This window comes from Danaus plexippus, chromosome 5 (genome assembly GCF_018135715.1).
Source record: "Danaus plexippus chromosome 5, MEX_DaPlex, whole genome shotgun sequence".
In the NCBI taxonomy this organism is placed as follows: Eukaryota; Metazoa; Arthropoda; class Insecta; order Lepidoptera; family Nymphalidae; genus Danaus; species Danaus plexippus.
Window position 1 is genome coordinate 7,526,743 of NC_083539.1, and position 19,034 is coordinate 7,545,776.

Consider the following 19,034-nt stretch of genomic DNA (forward strand, 5'->3'; position numbering starts at 1 on the left):
GTGCTGTACAGTAAGCTGGCCTTTTGGGACGTTAGCAAGTTTTATCCGTCCCATATATGTACATTGGAGTAAGCGTTCACAAGAAATTTCCTCTTATTTGAGGACATGCATTTCATAACTGGTAAAAATGCTTTTACATTTATAGACACAACTTCAAATTTTAAAGTTTAATTTGAAAAAAAAAAAGTATAATTTGTACCGGGATACCTATAATGAATAAAAAATACACATTCTATAGATATATGCAGAGTTTATTACCAAAAGAATAAAAAATAAAACAATTATACTTAGAATTGTGTAATAAAAACAAAAAATAAAAGCATTATATTCCTAATGGTTCAAAACAAGAAAAAATATATATTTATACATATCAAAATGACTCTGACCACTTCTGAGGTCAAACTTTCCATATTTTTCCATCATTTGTCCTAAACAATGTTGGCGGGTCATGGATATGTTTAGAATCCAACACTTGCAATAAATCCCCTTCGTCTGTTGTTATAAGCTTCGCTTTACACCCTATGGCCTTTTTAGAACAGTACCACCGCGTTTTATTCTTCATATGAGCATATGTAAAGCCCTTGTAAAGTAAAATGGTGCCTTTCCCTCTATTCGATGGTATGTATTCTAGAACATCTGAAATTTTTGTGGAATTTTAGTAATATGTAGTCCCAAAAAACGCTTCAAAAATGAGATGTCCCCGCTTTGACTCCTTTGACAAGCAGACAAAAACTTTATGAGATATCTATTACATACTATACTAGAAATTAATTAATAAGTCGAGCTTATTAACTTGTTTTTATGCTCACCTGTATAAGTATCTAAATCTTTACATAAAAAACTTAAAAAATAACAGAATGTCCTTTAATTTATCAACTATCTTTTATTTTATTTAAATTCTAAACGCTTTTGAGGTTACTATTAAAATAACGTGAAAGAACGTATATTTATTGCATAGGGTAATAGTAATTAACAATGATATCATTTTAATCTAATTATTTCTCCGTTGGCCGCTCTCAGTAGGTGGGGTCGTTTATGATCATGTTCTCCAATCATCCCTATCAGTCTGCCCGTTGGCGTCGAGATGAGTCGCGCCTTACATCCACCCATCCTCTTCGAACAGTACCACCTGGTTTTATTATGCAGGTGCATGTGAGAAAACGTATAACCATCATACAGAGCTACGATTCCCTTGCCACGTGTACTAGGCATAAATTCTAAATATTCTGCAAAATTTGAGCAAATATTAGTTTAATTTTCGATAGAATCGACTATATGAGTTTGTTATTATAGCAAAAATATAGAAATTTCAAACCCAAAAGAAAATAAACTAACCTTTAATTAAATAAAACTATAGACAACTGTGCACTGTAATATAATTTATTACAATATGAAAATAACGTATGTAAGGTACCCACTCAAAGTTTATAAACTTTCCCATCATTAGTTCTGTACAATTTAGGTGGAGCGTGATTATGTTTAGATTCCACTACTTCCAACAAGTTTCCTTCTTCAGTGGTTGTAAGTCTTGCTTTACAGCCGATAGCTTTCTTGGAACAATAAAATCTTGTCCTGTTCTCACGATGAGCGTAAGTGAATCCATTGAAAATTAACAAAACGCCCTTGCCGCGGTTAGTGGGCATGTACTCTACGATATCTGTAAGTATAACATTGTTCGTAAAATATTGTATGTTACGTTTGAATTGTTATATTTTAAAACTTACTACAACCGGATACGTTAAAATAACCAACATATAAATAAATTTTATTGTGTGTATATATTAAAAGATATTATTTGTCAACGAGGACTCTAGATTAAGTTTGTTTTTAGAAAAAAATCTTTTAAATTTTTTATCACCAGGGGTGATAAGTTTAAACAAGCATGTATTCAACATTCAGGAACATTATCGGCTTGTTAATGTCATTCCAGAATACGTATAGTCAAAGTAAAAGGCGACATTTCTAATGCAGAGCTGTTATAGAATAGACTAAGCATATTCTGGCAGGTGCATATTATATACCCTGAGCATACGGCGCGTATTGTACTGCGCGCGCCTCAAAAAGCCATCAGACCACCATAGATGGGACCCTATAGCCCATGTCAAGCTCGGAGCAGGAGAAGGTACGAAGGGTTTTTAGTCAGTAGATGTCTGACACTCCCTCTTGCCCCACCCAGGACAAGAGGGGTCATTTCATGATTTTCCCTCTCAAAAAAGAGGTGCATATTCTATTTTAAAATTACTTTGCTAACAAAACACAATGGTTAGAGACGATAACTTGTTTATTGAACGTAATATAGTAATAATTGGAAAATAAAGAAGTGTTCAATTTAGCACTTGTTATACTTTGTAAACTTGCCCGTCTGCAGTACGATATAATTGCGGGGGTGGATGGTTATGGAAATCCATGAGAACCTTCACCAGCTCTCCTTCAATAGTTGTGATAAGTCGGGCTTTACAACCAGCTGCCTTTTTAGAACAATACCATCTAGTCTTATGGGTCATGTGGGAATAAGTGTAACCTTTATAAATAAGTGTAGTACCTTTGCCTCGATTACTTGGAACAAATTCGAGTACATCTGTGAAGGAAAAACAAAATCTATTTGTCAAATGTTAAAATCTTTAGAATTAAATCTAACGTCACATATAATCTCAGTTTTATTGAGAGAAAAGACACAAATTTTTGTATATTATTTTCTTTGAACTAATTATTTAGATAACAAAAGCAATTTTCCATAGACTATACCATAATTTGATCAATACGATTTATCTGCTTACCAAAACATTTTTGAGTTCATCTAATCTTCATTTTATGATTTAATGTCTGAATACAATTTTTTTTTCAAATGACCTAATAAAAAATTAATACTTATATATATATATATATATATATATATATATATACACATTTTATCTTCACATGGTTTCACAAGAAAACACACAAGACACATGAAATGTTTTTAACGTATTTAAAATAAGATATAATAATAAAAGAAAAGCATATAGTAAAAAGAAGTGAAGAGACTTACAATTTTTTTTATTAGAATTTTATAAGAATATTTACATTTTATATAATATAAGTGATTTTTTTTTATATACGTACAATATTAAATATAAGTTTTTCATCAAATTTATCTAACAAAAAATGAATATAAAGTCCGTTTAATTGATATTAGTTTCACAGTTCCGTATGAATTTAACTAAACTCGCATAATATATTTACCTATGATAAACTCTCCCATCTGATGTTCGAACAATAATTGGGGGCAAATGGTCATGTTTGCCAAAACAAGACAGAAATGTCCCGTTAGATGTAGCTGTGACCTTTACCCTGCAACCTTTATGCCACTTTGAACAATACCAGCGGGTTTTGTTGTGCATGTGATAGAAGGTATGCCCGTTGTAAATCAACAACATCCCGTTGGTGCGATAATTTTGAACGATCTCAAATGATTCTGAAAGTCACATCACGATTCTTATTCGAATTGAAAAACTTGAAAATTGTTTGTAAAAAAGGAAATTATTTGATATCAGGAATCAAAAAGATTGTAATCTATAAAAGTTAATGAAAAAAAAAATTGTAAGTAAATAAGATGTTGAGATCTAAGACTTTCGCGAGTTCTCATTTAAATAAAACTAATATTTTCTGTTTATTATTATTTAACTACATCCTGAAAACGCGTAGTAAATCCGACAATATTAGTTTTATTTAAATGACATTTTTTTTTAAATATAAAGGTCAATTATTGTTGGTGGCATTTTGTGGCATATAAGGCACAGGCATATAGAAACAGCAATCTGCTTTTCGAATCGTTTAGGTGCCACCACGACCATAGAAATAATTAAGAAAGAAAGATTATTATTAGGAATAGATTTAATATGGAAAATATAACGTTAAAGATAGAATGATTCAAAATATTTATTTAAATGCTAGCTAATTCATATTCCTGAGAGTCCCTGCAATGAAAATATCTAAATAATGTTTTTTTATAAAATGCCATTATTGTTAAACACGTGATATTTAGGTTATCGTGTTTTAGGCAAACGAGTGACTTCCTAAACAAGTATATTTTGACATCAGACTTGAAAATTAATTTCCATTAAAATCATTACTTAGCAAAATATTAAACAAAATGAACATTACTAAAAAAATCTTTTTAATTTTTCTCAATAGATTTATATTAAAATGAGGAGTATTTTTTAATTCAAATGTTCTTATCTATGAACACGCTAACAGATATATTATTAAGGAAATATTTTAAACGATAGTTAATAACAATTTAAATAATAACAAATAACAACTTCGTGACTCATGTTTTTTGGATCAAGACATAATAATAAAAAAAAAAATTATTAAAAGCAAAAACACTAACTTCTTAGCGATTAACAATGTAAATCTGAGTTTATTGGAATCAACTGAAACAAATATAATAAAACTTTATTCAATGTGTTACTGAAACAACAAATTTAATTCGTAAGAAAATATTATTAAAACAGTTTTTTTTTTATTCAGCCACTAAGCTTAAAATAAAAGCCATCAGAGCTCTGTGTATAGATCGGAGGCTTGTGCTGATGTGTATTATCACAGAACACAACCTCTGTTTCATCCGAGTTGAAGTAAACCCTGGCTTTACAGCCTTTCGCCTTCTTGGAGCAGTACCAATGTCGTTTATTGGTTTTAGCAAACGTATAACCTTTGACCATCAGGAGACGTTTGTTGCCAGCTATCGTGATAAAATTAAATTCGTCTGTAATGAAACGAGGGTTAATAAAGCTGATGTCACACGTGAGCTGAACTCGAAGGAATGTTTTATTAAATACACCTTCATTAGAGGATGATCATCATAAAAGTTTGTATCTATAGTGTGTACAAGAAAATATCTTTTTGGTGCAAATTAAATAAAAATAATAATGATCGATCGATGTGTCCTCAATAAGACACAATGATTTCACTTTTTTTTATACTTTATTTCTCTACATAACAAAAAGCCTTATTTTTGTTTACATTTTAATTTAACTATAGAATAATAAAATATGATTCACCTAGGCTGTAATTCAGGCAACGTACACCTTGAATCTAGCCTTTCAACGTGAGTATTAAATTATATATAACGATTGCAATAATACAATTAATTCCTATACATTACAATATATAAATAAAATATAGAAATAATTAAATTGATTCCAAACAGTAACAGCTTCTTAACTGGATTCTCATCATATTTTAGTATTAGACTAACATGACCAATTATATACATACATATATATTTTTGTTTCATCCACTGACTTTGACGTAGCAGCCATTTGAGCTCTTAGCGTAGATGGGTGGTTGGTGCCCGTGGTTATTGTCCAAGTAGATGATCTCCGTTTCATCTGTATTCAGATAGACCCTTGCTTTACACCCTTTGGCCTTCTTGGAACAATAATAATGTCGTTTGCTTGTCCTCGCGAAAGTATAACCGCCGACCATCAGAACCCTTTTATTGCCATTTATCGCAATGAATTTAAGATCATCTACAAATCAGACATTCAGAGGTATTATATTAATTCATTGGCGATATGTACTGGTTTACCAAAATAAAACTGGGTATTGCTGTTTAAAATTATCTTTTAAATTACTTGAGATTCTTCGATGACATGATCCTCTTCATCATCTGTTCTATTACTTAGAATATATTAATTTAGTATGATAAAAAAAAACCGATAAGAGATGTTGCTTTTATATTGCTTTATGAAATGAAATGAGCATGACAATTAATTGTTTAGATCAATTAGGTTTTTCTTTCGCGTTCTGACATACATCCGTAGAGGAGGCGAGTGGTGATTGTTGATCTCTGTGATCATGCCACCCTTTAGATTCACTTTTGCAAACCGGCGACCTCTTGGAACAGACCCAAAGGTCTGGTCTTCGAGAAAGTATAACCTCCAATAAGCAATAAAGATTTCCCGCGGTGAGATATTCACCACTTTATACGATATACAGATACGTATAATGCTATTAAACCATATAAAATATCTTTCCTATTACATAATAATTCATGGGTATTAGGAATATTTTTTTAATAGAAACAAATCTAAGGCATCATGTACGTTTTATAACTAAGAATAAATCTCTGTAGCTGGAAGGTAAACTATGATTACAATCATTATTATTAAATAATTATGAGTATTAATATGAACAAATATTACAAAAATATACCAAAGAAATTACTACAAATATTTAATTATACAACTTTCATAATAAATTCATTTACTTTAAAACATGTCGTAAAATAATTTAACAACTTGTTTAAACTAATTTGTATTAATTTTACATCAAACTAACACACATACAACATTGGTAATATAGAAAATATATATGTGATTTTTTAAGATATATTGACAACATTAGATTTAAATCTGTATTTAGAAAGAATCCTAAAATCTCTATATCTGAGTTTTGGTAAATAGAATCTCAGTTTAAGGAAAACCTTATGATATAGTAGGTAAATAATTATCCTGAGTAAACATTTTAAGTAAGGCCATCAATAATATAATTCTAAAGATTTTATTAAATACATTTCATGCCTCTAATATATTTTATTTCTAAACAAAAAATACTGCGTTATCTCTGACGTGAATCCATTAAATACTATCATTAAACGTCAAACAGACAATGACAGAAAAGATAATTTATATTACATAAAAAAGGATCTAGAGATCTGCTTGACACTGGCAGGATATACTGTGCACGTCTTTGCAAGGATGAAGGCCATAATATAAAAAAAGGATCTAGAGATTGATAACAAAAAAATATATTCTATTTTTAAAAATTCCATTTTTTTTTCTTTCACATTCTAACTCTCAAACACGCAAATAACCACCGGTGCTAGTTTTAAATATTTTCTTCGGTGGATGATTATGATTATCGAAGTACTGCTCTATGTGCCCCAGCTTATTCAATTTAATTTTGGCTTTGCAGCTAGGATGGTGAGTAGAACAAATCCAACGGTACTGACCACCTCTTGCGTAAGTGTAACCTTTTATGAGCAATAAATCCCTACCCCTTTGCGATTTTACGACATCGTAATGTACAAGTCCTGAAAAAAAAATATACATTGTTATTAATACTTTATTAATATAAAGTTAATTTTGCAATTTTGAACTGCAATGAGAGTTAAATGAGAATAACTTGTTCTTACCATTTAATGAATTTATAGAATTATTGATACTGAATTAATAAATCACAATCTTCATTAAGTTTAAGCAAATTAAACGTAAGGAAAATCAAGAAAGAGTTTGTCGAGGGTAAGAATAAAAAACGGTTGTAAATAGTTAAGGGTTATTCAGTTTTTTTTTTCTTTGTTTCTGAGTCACAGATAACTTATTACGTTATTGGTATTCCATAGACAATAGAAACGTTGAATTACAAAAATAATACACAGGGTTACAGTCGAAAAATCCTTCTGTTGTTGTCTCTCACAAATCTACTAGCACTGTGGTTATGTTTCGACGTTTCCTGAATGCGGCCGTCAGAATACTTATAAATTTTTCCTTTACATTTCGGGTACTTCGTGCAGTACCAAATATTATTCGAGTTTTGAGAGAAGGTGAATCCGGCTGATAAAATCAAATCCTTCCCCCTTTGCGAGACCACCATTTCATAAGAAACTACATCTAGAAGAGTATAATGTCACATTAAATTGAATAATGTTGACAATGTTAACTAAAAGCCATCGCTAGAATCGGGCCAAAAAATGTAAAGGAAACCAAAGATTCTGTTCAACGTTTTCCTTAACTTAAAAACCAACTTTTACTATCGTCAAACTGTCTAAAAAATTTAAAACCCGCTAAAATTCTTCAAACAAAAGGCAATTCAGAAAATTTCTAATTTACACGCGAATCACCCTCCCATCCCTAGTTCTGACGATCTTGTCAGGCTTATGATTGTGTTCGTCGGACATTAGCGACACACTGCCATCGACATTCCTAGATATTTTAGCTTTACATTTCGGGTACTTGGAGCAAATCCATAAACGAGCCGTATTTTGGGAGAATGTAAATCCATTAATCATTATCAAATCCTTTCCCCTTCTTGATTTTATGAATTCATAGAAAACTGTATCTGAAACTAAAAATTGGCATTATGGTAACCTTCTGGTAACAGAACATTAAGGAACTTGTACTTTATGTTACTTTTAATATAGAAATTAGTTTTTTTAAAGCCTTACCAACAAATGGAAGATCACGATGATTTTTCGACTGAAAATATCAAGTTAAGAGGATTTGTTACAGGATGTAAATTAAATATATATAGTCTAGGATAGTAATTTTTTCTAATCATTTTTGGCAATTAAAATTTGGACCCAATCGAGGTCTTTGTTTGATCTTATTCGGGAATCGATTAATGCGGTTGCCTTTTCAATTCTGTATCTATTTTGTTGAGTCCTATCGGCTTGTATCATATCACAAGACTGAGCAAATCTCAGGTTTAAACTTGTGTGGTGGATTACCAGACCAGGCGTGTCTGACCAGACGAGAGGAATATCAGGTTATCATAAAAACATTAACCAACTCCAAGAACTGCTGTATTTGCATTACCACAGTCACTGCTAAGCCAGATAGACGCTATAGCCTCGCTATATGATTGAATTTGCGCTAACTACGTACAGAAAAAAAACAATAATCATTTAATATGCTTTTATTTTTGTGATACGTTTTAAAGTACATTTAGATATTTTTTAAAGATTAACTGAATATTGTAATAAATGATCTAGATATAATCTAAATCGTGGCTGACATTTTAAATCTTAACGAAGGTGCCAGATGATGTTACAGTATAATTTGGAGGTGGGTGAATATGACCCGCTGCGCTATCACTTATCAATCTTCCGTCTCGACTAACTTTAACCCGGGCTTTACATCCCACGTTTTTCTTAGAACAGTAATAGTTATTTGTATCTCGCATTTGGGAGTATGTATAGCCGTCTACCATTATCAAATATTTCCCGCGTTGCGTTGGAATTTTTTGTACATATTTTTCATATACATCGTCTGAAATAACATCAATGACAGAATATTGTAATAGTTACATCGTGATAAAATATAGTTTAAGTCTATTAAAATATAAGAAACTATTCACCTTTCAGAATAAAATTCCTGTTATTAGAAGAACAATTTTATTGACAAAAATTTGCTATCAAGAGGCAATAATGTTTCGACACTATTTTTTAAGTTATATTTATCAAAACGGTATTCATATAAACACATTATTTTATTTAAATTTATCTTAACGTAAAAAATGTTAGCTACAAATTTTGACGTAATGTCCGGATGCTGTTATCATGTACTTTGGTGGAGGGTGGGCATGACTTGTGATAGACAGAGAGGATATCTTTCCGTCTTCTAACAGCTTGACCCTCGCTTTGCATCCTGAGTCTTTCTTGGAGCAGTAAAAGTTGTTGCTCTGCTTCATTTGGGAATACGTGAACCCGTCTAACATCAAGAGGTATTTGCCGCTGCGTGTTGGTATGAATTTATATCTGGATGAATCTGTAATAAAGAATGCACTTTTTGAATGTGTTTCAACTCAAACCTCTCATCAGAAAAACAATTGATAAATAACGAATATGGAAAGAACAAGTTAAAGGAAACATTACGCAACGTTTATACAACCTTTTACCAAATATTATATTTATGGGTCACACAAGCTTGTTTTTCTATAAAACAGAAAGCTTCAGAGACTTTTTTTGTCTTTTCTTTGAGAATAACTGATACAGGGACAAATAAGACGCTATCAATACATATTAATGGTCAGTGCTCACTACAATTTTTTTTTTTGGTCTCGGGTTAAAAAATCTTCATAGAGCCTCTTCGCCCTCGTTGAAAGGTGAAAGGGACTACCAGAACTACAATTTGTCTAACCTTACCAAAGCTGTGTCAGTGAAACGCTTGATTAATATCCTTTGAACGTATTCCACTTTCTTATGAACCATTAATTTGATAACAATTTATTTACCTTGTTCATATAAGTTTAATTCTTTTATTTGATATCACTTAAGCATCGTTACAGATTTGAGTCTAAGTTAATATTTCCAACACATTCGTTGCAAATTTTTAAGACAGTTTAAGTACAAAATTTATTTATATCTGTCGACTCGTTTATAAGTTTTTGTAATACATAAAATAAATAGATCAAAGAAACAGAACAGCAATTGAATGGTTCGATATTTCATATTTCATTTCATATCTTTTTCTGTGCGAATTTTGGTTGAAGAAAGTTATTTTTAAATTATATTAAGTATTTTATTCATAAAAAATAAATAAAAAGGGGCACAATTATCATACATTTAAAAATACACATTCATTTCGTCATAAATAGTTATATCCCAGACGGTTATGGCATGGACAGTTTTATCCTAGAACCATGTCACGCAGGCTATATCCACTAAGATGACATTCTGACATAAATGCCCTCAGAGGAACAATAGAATACCGGAGGCGGGTGGTTGTGAACATCCTTCTTAACAACCATCTCCCCTTGAACTATCTTAAGTCTAGCGGAACAGCCTTTCTTTATTTTGGAACAGTAATAGTTATCCGTCTTGCAGTGTTTCGCGAACGTGTAATTGTTTAACATCAACAGTGTAGCGTTGTGGGTAGTTATGTATTTGAATGCGGTACCTGTAACAAATCACATGTGTATCAAAGGAAATTTGTTTATTGATTCAATGATAAAAAAACACGATATATTTGTAGTGGTAGGTAAAGTAAAATTAATAAATCATTTCTAAACAAAACTTCTTCAGCTACCCACAGGATCGATCAATCACACCATATATATTGCATTGGTAAATTCCGCCATGATAAAACTCTATAATACTTTAAATTTTTATAAAATCTTTTGAAATTTTTGAAATTTTGAAAATAATAAAAAAAAACTGTGCCTTATACAGAATACTACAATAATATTACCTGTCGCATATATACTTATATACCTACAGAAAAGTCTTAGCTTGATACGTAAGGAATTTCGGGGTGAAATAAAACAACACAAAAGGTCCCATGTGTGTTTTTATTAAAAATTAATAATGAATTCCAAGGAATCGCACATTAAGATTGAAGAAAATTTTTAATTCACAAACTAACAAACAATAGATTTTGCAAATGTAGAGTCAATAGTTGTTTTGTTACCTAAAGTACATCAAAATATTATAAGATATGATAATACGTATTTATAAAGTAACTTCTAAAAACAGCGACAGACTTACGTCGTTTTATATTTTCGTTTCGTATGTTTGAATCAATTGTTCATATTAAGGATTGATATCTTTAATGATGGATACACAAGGAAATTTTCCATGTGCGATGTGTTTGAATGTGAATCTGTGACAGATATCATGTTTCAAAAGTGGTATAATTTATATATAGGTAAGGGCCATAAATTAGCTAATGGAATTTTAATACGAAGTATCTATCAAATACAATTTTGTTTTCTTTATGTAGACAAAGTCCGAAACAGTTATAATTAAGGTAAACAGATTTGTATGTCTGTTAGATTTGTGGTAGGTATACATCATATATTAAACCAACAAATTTTTTTATACATATAATTATTAATAAAATTTTTATTTTCAAATTGAATTATAAATCGTTTTACCGAAGCATAATTCGTCTACAAAATACATTACAATTGTGTCTACCTCTTATCCGCGTCATGAGACGTGTTTTATTTTGAACTTGCATTAACTAACATTTATTCAACTTCGCTTTCTCTTATTCACTTAGAAACCTAAAATTATAACAGAGGACATGAAACGGATATGTATAATTTTGTTATTATTTAATTTATACAATAGGAGACATTACGATTCGTAAATTTATTCCACGTTACAATCAAACAGTCTTACTGATACTGATCCCGACACAATTATACTTAACATTTATTATTATTATTAATAAATTAAATAATAAAATGAAAAGTTGAAAGTCGAGTACAAATAAAGGCATTAACAAATACCTAGGTTTAAGTTACATATATATGCATGCTGATTACTGATACATTATTGTCACCAGATATTTAAATATATATGTCATATGTTCGGACACGGTGTTCGTTAAGAATATATTTAAGATAAACAAAGAATAAATAGATTAATATAAAATCATTCAAATTATATACAAAAATATGAAGATAATAACACATTCTAAGTCCACTTAATTGCAATCTCAACTAATAATTTCAGTAAGTAATTAAAATTATTTCTCCTATTTCAGCTTTCTGCGTTCGTTTTTTTCATTTTAAATTTATTAAGAAGTTTTTTTATGTACATATGGGATTGGATTTTCATGAGGATATTTTTAAATAGAAACCCAACGGCGACTTATAATATTGCGGAGGTTCGTGATTGTGATATAAATCTTTTTTATTTTTAATAACAATCGTCGTGTTATCTAGCTTGAGACGCGCCTTGCAGCCTTTCGTCCTTTTCGAACAATAGTAATTATTAGATTTGTTGTCTTTCGTGTATGTGTAATCATTAAACATCAGCAGATTTGTTTTGTCCGTCATTATGAACTTGTATTTGTATTGGTCTGAAATTAATAAAATATATGAAATATTAAATTCATTTTTATGATAAGAACTATATTATATACATTTCACTGTCTTTCATAATCAATAAGACACCATTTTTTGTAGTAAGCATTAGTTTTGATATTCAAAATTAATTTAAATAAAATTACTAAAATACTCATCAAGTAGTCAATATAGTCAATATAACTTTTTCGTTACAATTTAAATATCGTGGATTTTTTTTTTATTTAACATTATTTAAATTTTAAGGTCATGTAAATAAAATAATAAATAGTACTGCAATGATGTATATTTAATGCAAAAAATATTATTATTACAAGAAATATATATATATTTAAATATCCAAGTTATGTAATCCGTTTCCATGAACTCTTTCTGTCAAAACTGAAGTTGACATTGACATTTGTTCCATATTCGAAGTAGTTTTATAGAAATGACAGATGTCACAAAGTATTTGTGGTTGACAGATATTTGGCAAACGGACTATCCATATCCCATTTGTCCTACAGCCTAATTTTAGCGCCTTTCCCGTTTAACCATGGAGTATATTTAGATTTTCAATTTGTTTTTAAATGATCAGTTTACCTTTTTCACCTTAAATTTTCAAATCACCGTCATTCGTAAGCAAATTTAGGTTTTTCGAACTATCGCTGAGCACAGCATTTTTCACATATACTTATTTAAATTTATCTAAATCTTAAAAGCTTTTGAAACATACACAATGACGAATCATTTTAAAAAAATATTATTATATATATATGTTTTTCTTGGTACAGAGGATTTGTATTGTTATATTTAAAAACAATATGTTGTTAGTGTAATATGTATAACTATAATTTAATATATATCCCTGAAGCTGTCTTCATAAGTTTAGGCGGTGGATGAGTGTGCACGATATCATCGCAGCCCACTATAGCATTAGCATTTTTGGTCATCTTTACCCTTGCCTTGCAGCCGGAGTTTTTTTTCGAACAGTAATAACGGTCGCTCTGCGAATGTTTCGCGAACGTATACCCATCCACCATCAGCAATAAAGCTTTAAGGGTTCGAATAAATGTATGTTTAACAGCGCCTAAAAAATAATTATAATATATTTTATCAATACAATTTTTAACGTCCGATAAACTTTAATATGGGCTACGATTACAGAAACAACGGTTTAGAAAAAAACTTTATTATTAAACAATCCATAACAATTTAAAAAAGATAATAATCATTTAAATCTCTTTTAAGTATTAATATTCATTAACGTTATGACTTTAATTTCACGTACAATCCATTCTTCTTCAAAAAGTACTTTGGTCGTGGGTGAGGGTGGTAGGATTCTTTGACAGTCAACACGCCATCATTGTCTATTTTGACAGCGGCTTTACAGCCTCGGTCTTTTTTGGAACAATAGAAGTTTCTAGAATTAGTACGTCGTGAATATGTATAACCATCTAGCATGACCAGTTGCCCTCCTCTCCCCGACTCTAGGAACTGGTAGCTAGGCATGTCTAAAACAAAGACCAAATTATTTTATACATAAAATGCCTAGGCCACATGGAAGTTGGATTTCCAGCCAATACGATATTTTTTTTATCTGCCATAATCAGTCTTCTTTAAATTCGTGTATTTTGTGTCATAAGAAATCTTAAAATTTGCATCTATCAACCGATATAAACAGCCGTGATCTTATTAAGACAATAGTTAAGATAGCGGACAACTTCCATTCATTTATGTGAATGACCTTTCAAAGTTTATTAATATACCTATACTCAATGTAAACTGATCAAGATTTGAGACAAGACACAATTTATCTGAAGATATAAATATGAATGTCCGTGCTCTTTGGTGTTTGGAACATTTTTTTTTTCATTTCGAATAATTGCAACAATCTTAAGGAACTTAAAGAATATTCAAGCACGCGTGAAGAACGTAATCTAGCTACCATACGCCAACATTTTTCGCTTACCTACATCAAACGTAAGGCAACCGCTCTTAGAAAAAAAACTGTAAATTAAATAATAATTTAATTACAACATAAATCCCATTTAAAGATATTTACTTTAGTGACCAGAATTAAAACCGAGAACTCAATTAAATACCGCAAATATAAACTAACGAAACACAGATATGACATTAGCGGAGTTTTATTAAAAATGTTTTATGTAATATTTAAGACGACACTTTTACGTATACACCCGATGTAGTCCGAACATAACTCGGAGGTGGGTGAAGGTGGTGCACGTCCTGTTTGACGATCACACCATTACCTTCCATCTTCAGACGAGCCTTGCAACCCTGGTCTTTCTTAGAACAGTAGTAATTATTCGAACGGCTGTGTTTCGAAAACGTATAGCCATTAACCATCAGCAAACTGCCATGTCTTGTCCGAATGAATTTAAAATCAGGGATGTAATCTGATAAAAGAAATGTAACATACAGAGAGATTATCGCCATTTAATTTTTTATACATTACTAACAGTTAAAAAATTCTCCTTTGCTTACTTTTCATATTAAAAAAAAAAAAAGAATATTTTAGTACAAATATTTAATTACGAGCATACTTTTAAATACATTCCGTTTGAATCTACAACGTATTTGGGTGGCGGGTGGTTGTGTTTGTCTGAAGCAGATTCAATGCTTCCATCTGCGTTCAGCTTGACCCTGGCGTTACAGTAACAATATCTTTTTGAACAATAATAAGTATTTTTGGCGTGATTGTTTTTAGAGAACGTGTACCCTTTGTACATCAACAGACGTTTTTCGTTCGGTATTTGTATGAATTTGTAATTATCTGAAATATATCATACTTGTTAGGAAAATATCAAAAATTATATATATTAAATACGTAGTTAATAATTTATTTGAAAGTACTCTTTAACGGTAAAAGATAAAAGAGAAATACGTCACGATTTTGTTATTATAGATTGTTATAATATAATATTATAATTTATTAATTACTAAAGTACCTAATGAAGAATACATTTTGCTTATCATTTACAATAGCTATTTTAAAAGAAACTATTAAACGGCACGATAAGTTAGAAACCAAGTGTTCCGTACCTAAATGTATATAATTACCGATTGACAAGAATAACTCGGTCAGCGATTTATTTGATATCATTTGATTTGATTTGACAAAAATCACTTTGTATTATTAAAACTGTCGTCCCTTAACGTAAGAATGTACGTAAAAACCCCATATGGGTTTAGTTAATCAACGGGATATACGTTTATAATAGCGTTTGCAGGACCATCGTAAATTTTTATCCGTGGATACTTATGCATGTTTGTTTGTCTATCCGTCATCGAATATATCTCAAAACCCATATTAGATAAAAAAAATGTTTTTTTCACAGATAGTAACTATCTGTTGCCACTATAATACAAATACTTAAAACCGGTCAAAAGCCACTCGTACTCTAAAAATTTTAATCAATTTTTTTTTTTAATTAAATTAGTATGATCAAAGTTTGCAACACATATAAATTAATGTAGATGAAAATTTATAATTAACTTCACAGTTCATCCTAATTATTCAAATAATATGGAGTTTATTCTGTTATAGAAAAAAAATAATATGTTAAAGGTCCGATAAATTTCAGCCAGTAATGAAAGGATACGGATCTTTCTTATACCGCCGATATCCGGTGATTGGGACACAGATATTCGTAACATCATTAGTTTGTAATCCCAAAACAGTGATTACTACGTAACTATAAGACCTGGCTTTCTTGACAATTTTTATCGCTCATCAATCATTTGTAACGCGAAGTCTATTTTTTTTTCTTGTTTACGTCAAAACATGCGAAACAAACGTAGTTCAAACATCCTTATCTTTGGTTTGCGTTAAGATAGAAGTTGAATATTATACTACCGCAATGACTACCAGAGTGTTAAATGCAATTTTCAACTTTATGATTATCTTGTAACGGTTTATTTTTCAGCTTTATGTTTAAAAATTTTTCTGTCTAAGTAGGTTTTTACAAGTATATTAACAGACAAAAACCATTAGTATACCATTTTCACAATCCTCGCTTCTAAAAAAAATATATTTATATTACTTATTAATCTACTATAACTTTTCTTGCATTTAGCTGTCATACAAAAATCTGATAAAAAAATTACAGCATAGTATATTTTATTTAATTATTTAAATGAAAACATAATTCTTTTATAATTTAACACTGCGTATAATTAGACTAACGAGTTTGTATTAACAAAAATTTTGCGTCATCACAGTACATACGCAACGTAATCTGTTTTTCGTTCACAAATCGTATGACATTCCGTATTTAGTTCTTCGATTCAATCTTGTGGTATGAAGGAAACAATTTGATTAAATTTATCATATTATTTCACGTTTATGCTAACAAACGAGGCTAGGAAAGAAAAAGCATTATGTTTAAAATTACTTTGAAAATTATCTACGCGACATTATCGTTTGCGATATTAAAATTCTAAATATAAATTTCACACTTTAATATATTGTCCGGTCTTGGTGACTATGAAATTGGGTCGTTCGTGTTTGTGTTCCGTATTAATTTTTATAAACTCTCCCTTTTTATCAAATTTCACTTGAGCCTTGCATCCGGACCAAGACTTAGAGCAATGATAGTTACGAGATTTAGCATTCATTTGAAAGTACGTATAACCGTCAAGCATTATCAAGTAACGTCCTTTTGACGATGGAATAAATTTATACTCAGGATTTCCTGTAAGAGGTTAAATGTTATCACACCTATAAGACACTTTTGAAAAAGGAAAAAAAAAAATCAAAATATAACATTGACAAATATTCCAAGAATCTAAACAGTATTTGTTATTTAATAAAAAAAATACTTGCAAAATAAAATCCATATATCAATATAAAATGTATTTACAGATATCTATAAAAAATATTCATCGACAAACTCCTTCATGCTTTCTCAGCACAGTACTCAATTCATCCATCAAATAAAAACATTGACATTGCCAAAATATCCCACGATTCCAGTGCAAATGAAGCCGTAGCATAAATACAAAAAAAAAAATAATCAGTTATTTTATTAAATAAATAAAACAATTACACTAAAAAACATGTTTATTTAAACCTTCCACAACTCCCCAGTAGATGAACATAGTGCGGTTTAGTGTGCGTGTGATTTAAATCAGCGCAAATAACTACACCTTCATCATTCAATTTCACTCTGGCCTTACAGTTTCCAGTCCGTCTCTTTGAGCAGTAATAATTATTGGTGGACTTTATTTGTGAATACGTGTAACCTTTCAGCATCAACAGGTGTTTACCTCGATTCGTCGGAATAAATCGATATTCCATATTCTCTGAAAATTTGTTATCACTTTACAAATGCTTACAATTCATATTTTATATGGATTTTAATTTTTATTTTTTATAACAATCAATGTGTTGTGATCGTGATATGTTGAATCTTTTAACATAATGTTCTGATCTTGTCTAAGTTTAGAAAACATCAGTTTTTTTATTTCCAATGTAGCCATATATTTATAGCAAATGTTATATTTGATGGTATATTTTCAATCCTATCTGAAATAATAATATGCTCTTTAAGCACTTTTTATAGTTTGCAATGATGGCAATAATAAGTAAAATATTATTATCATTCCAGGTTAGATATAACTTCACTTTATTAGATTAACAAGTTATGTGCAAGAAATCGCTCCAAAAAATTACAAAAGAAAAGGTCAATAACACACTCTTTATGTTAATATTATTTATTTCTTCATAATTTTTACAATAAAATAGTTGTGAGTACATTTTGAAATGTAAGTAAACTTATATATTAATAACAGTTTATGATACCTAATACAAAGACTAAGGTAAAAAGTTGTCTTTACCAATAAATACAAAATAAACACTGTATAACAGATAATTGTGTTTTATATGACATCACAATCTAAAAAAATATGGATTATAAATTGCCAAAAACAATAAATTCCTAATTTAAAACCAAAAAACAATTTGCAAAATAACATAATGACCACTTAACTTATTTCTAGAGACTTACCGCCAATAACTGCCAGCCGCTTCTCCCACTTAATTCACATTCAAGATTATCACTAGAACTATGAGATAATATAATTTCATTTCAATTATTTCATTACAACACAGCAATCACAACAATAATATTTTAAACGAAACCATGTAGGTTAGAAAACACAACACAAAAAGTTAATAGGTTTTGAATATCACATAGTGAAATTAATTATTGAGATCGCTCAAAGTTATAAACATTGTTTAATAAATTCCGATAAACTGAAGTTTTTGGCCAAAAATATTAATAAATACAATTTTTCGCAGTATATTTGACAATACTTAAACAACAACTAGTGACGCAGCATTTAACAATATTTATCGTTTCTTGATCATCAATTTCTAAAGTAAAGTATTCAGATTGATCGTAAAGGTTTTAAAATATACTTTTTATAATGTTGATAAAATATATACTTTAATT

At 29.9% G+C, this 19,034-nt stretch overlaps 2 long non-coding RNA genes across 2 annotated transcripts; both read right to left on the reverse strand.

Moving 5' to 3' along the window:
* Window positions 1–2,263: 2,263 nt before the first annotated feature.
* LOC116769157 (uncharacterized) lies at window positions 2,264–6,834 on the reverse strand. Its single transcript, XR_009753640.1, has 3 exons — window positions 5,260–6,834; window positions 3,223–4,747; window positions 2,264–2,578 (listed from the first exon to the last, which is right to left on the reverse strand). It is a non-coding gene; the product is annotated as an uncharacterized LOC116769157 (long non-coding RNA).
* A 6,010-nt stretch (window positions 6,835–12,844) lies between these two features.
* LOC133320204 (uncharacterized) lies at window positions 12,845–18,905 on the reverse strand. Its single transcript, XR_009753638.1, has 4 exons — window positions 18,588–18,905; window positions 17,652–17,883; window positions 13,847–14,069; window positions 12,845–13,645 (listed from the first exon to the last, which is right to left on the reverse strand). It is a non-coding gene; the product is annotated as an uncharacterized LOC133320204 (long non-coding RNA).
* Between the last annotated feature and the right edge of the window lie 129 nt (window positions 18,906–19,034).